Consider the following 2,558-nt stretch of genomic DNA (forward strand, 5'->3'; position numbering starts at 1 on the left):
TTAAATAATTATTGTGGCAAAAGAAATGACACTATTGGAAAAGGGAATAAAAGAAAGTTAGACACTCTTACTAAATAAAGTTGGCAAATTATTAGCAATTGTATTATTCACTATTTAAAACAATTAGAACGCTTCAGAAACATGAATTATTAAGTTATAACTGAAATTAAAATATTTGTGGCTAGTTAAATACGTTCATTTATTAGTAGTAGAATGGCTAATCATTTAAATCAAACAATGTAGAAAGCATATAAATTCCTGAAGACATTATTTTTGTCTCAAATATTCATATTCGTACAGTTGACGCATCTTATACTCCATTACGCGTTTCGCCTGGTCGGACTACTTTAAGTGACGTCAGAATTCAGCCAGTCGGCCTTCTTTATTTCGGTGGTAACGGCTTATCACATTAAATACTAAAAATGTAATAAAACAATATAGTATTATTGCTGTAATATTCAAACTTTCCGACAGACCACCGGCGACTACTGAAAGGTTAAAATTTATGATTCAACATCTTCAACGGCTTTTATTTCCGAACCCCTGCAATTTATGGCAACATTACCTACCATATGGTGGCATTCTTCCAAGCTGTTCTATCGATTCTTATATTTATTAAGATTGAACTTGAATCATCCCATAAATCTGAAAATAGCTGCTAAAACTATAAATGCAATAAAACATAGAAATTTGAAACATGTTTTTTTTAGCTTCTTGCAGGAATGCAACAAGTTCCTCAATGGCACTGCATGCGATATAGAAAGTTTGAGTTACTCCGAAGATGTAGAAGTTACAAAGACAATGTGCGGTTTAAAAATAGCATCAAATGAAATTCGTTAACGTGCGTAACAGAGTTAATGGATCAGTCAAGTCCAGAATTTAAACTAGTCTTATTACGTAGGTCTTTCACGACTTGTATAAGTTTAATAAAAATATATACATTTGTAAGTAATTGAACAGGTACCACGTAATTAAAAATATTTTTGACAATATTGCTTTAAGAAACAATTACTTGATTAGCATATATTCTAAAATAAAAGTGTTACTGCCTTTTCGCTGTACAAATAATGTGGGTATATCTATCACTGATTTTAATTCAATACCTTTCCAGTTCGTACAACAGGTCACTGGCCTGGTCACTTAATTTAACAAATAAACAGTTTCTTTTATTTTAAAAATAAGATCTCCTAGCTTTAGTTGTTACAATGGCAATTATGAACAGAATAATTTTTTTATGATCAATATTATATACAGCGTCGTGGAACAAGAAGAAAACAAGTAACTTAACAAATAAACTCGCTCAAACAGGGGATAGATATTTTGACCGGGATGTCGACCGGTTGTTCCCTTTTCCCTTGATCTAAATAGGCCCGTTAAGTCCCCCATTACCTAAGCAGTGCCCTAACATAAACTTTCCCGAGATGACCATACGCACGACAACGAAAGGAGATAATCTCTAAGTGGTGATTTTGGTTTTATTCGAGGGGCATTGAATAAGAAAAATGTCTTCCTTATGTAAAATAATAAAATGAAAGGAAGTGGTTTGTCGTCATGTATTGCGTGTGAGAAAATTCTCATCAAATATGAGAAGTCGCTTATACAGGAAACCGGGGGTAGGGCGATCGTTTGCTCTCACGTCGGTGAGGTTTTAAAAACCGAATCAATCCCTTTATACTCGAATGATCCAGTTCAAGTTTACATTTATGATTTAGACATAGATTTTGATGGAAAATTAAGTTTTTTTTTTCTTTTAAGTATTCCCATGTGAACTATACACTCTGTTCTACAGAACAATAAGTAGTATTTGTGACTTGTGTGTTGGAGCCGGCACATTTCACCAGTTGTGTCAAATAAATCGGAAGCAAGTACATTCGGGTGGACTCTGATTCTGTCTTTATACTTTTCACTAAAGCGCTTCATACCACTTTTCATTCGATCGATTTACCAATCATATGGTAAGTTTTTCCGGTGTTTTGCTCTCCCAAATGGAAGGATTTTTTCCCTCAAAAACTGATGAAGGTTTTAACACTTAGTAAATTGTAATTTTTATACAACATGTTTTAATTGTGAATTGATGTTTGTAGTTTGTCTAAATTTTGAATCTGATGATGGCGCTGTTGTCTCGCCGAAACGTAATGAAATAAACAATGTTCAAAATTTTTACTTCACACTTTGACTGAGACCCAGATATTCAGAGATTCATGGTATTTCAGTAAATGGGAGCCCCATTTGGGCCCCATTAAATTGTTATTCTACGTTGTACCTTATTGTACCTTAACTACCACCTTATTGTGGTAGTTAATTCGAGACTTTTAACTACTTCTAAAGTTTTTCGATATTTAATTAAAGATTTTTAACTACTTCTAAAATTTTTCGATAGTTAATTTGAGACTTTTAGCTATTTCTAAAATTTTTCGGTAGTTAAGTCGATACTTTTAAATACTTCTAAAATTTTTCTATAGTTAATTAGAGACTTTTAAATACTTCTAACATTTTTCTATAGTTAATTAGAGACTTTTAAATACTTCTTTTCTGTTAAAATTGTTTTGGTGTTTAAA

The 2,558-nt window shown here is 32.2% G+C and overlaps 1 long non-coding RNA gene across 1 annotated transcript in view; it reads left to right on the plus strand.

The window, feature by feature from the left end:
• The window catches only part of LOC125502463, a 7,808-nt gene extending 6,258 nt beyond the window's left edge, over positions 1-1,550 (plus strand). The window contains exon 2 of the long non-coding RNA XR_007280218.1: positions 711-1,550. This is a non-coding gene — a long non-coding RNA (uncharacterized LOC125502463). The remainder of the gene's footprint in view (positions 1-710) is intronic.
• The last annotated feature ends 1,008 nt before the right edge of the window (positions 1,551-2,558 follow it).

This window comes from Dendroctonus ponderosae, unplaced genomic scaffold (assembly GCF_020466585.1).
Source record: "Dendroctonus ponderosae isolate FM_Combo_2020 unplaced genomic scaffold, Dpon_F_20191213v2 Dpon_F_20191213_1, whole genome shotgun sequence".
Lineage (NCBI taxonomy): Eukaryota > Metazoa > Arthropoda > Insecta > Coleoptera > Curculionidae > Dendroctonus > Dendroctonus ponderosae.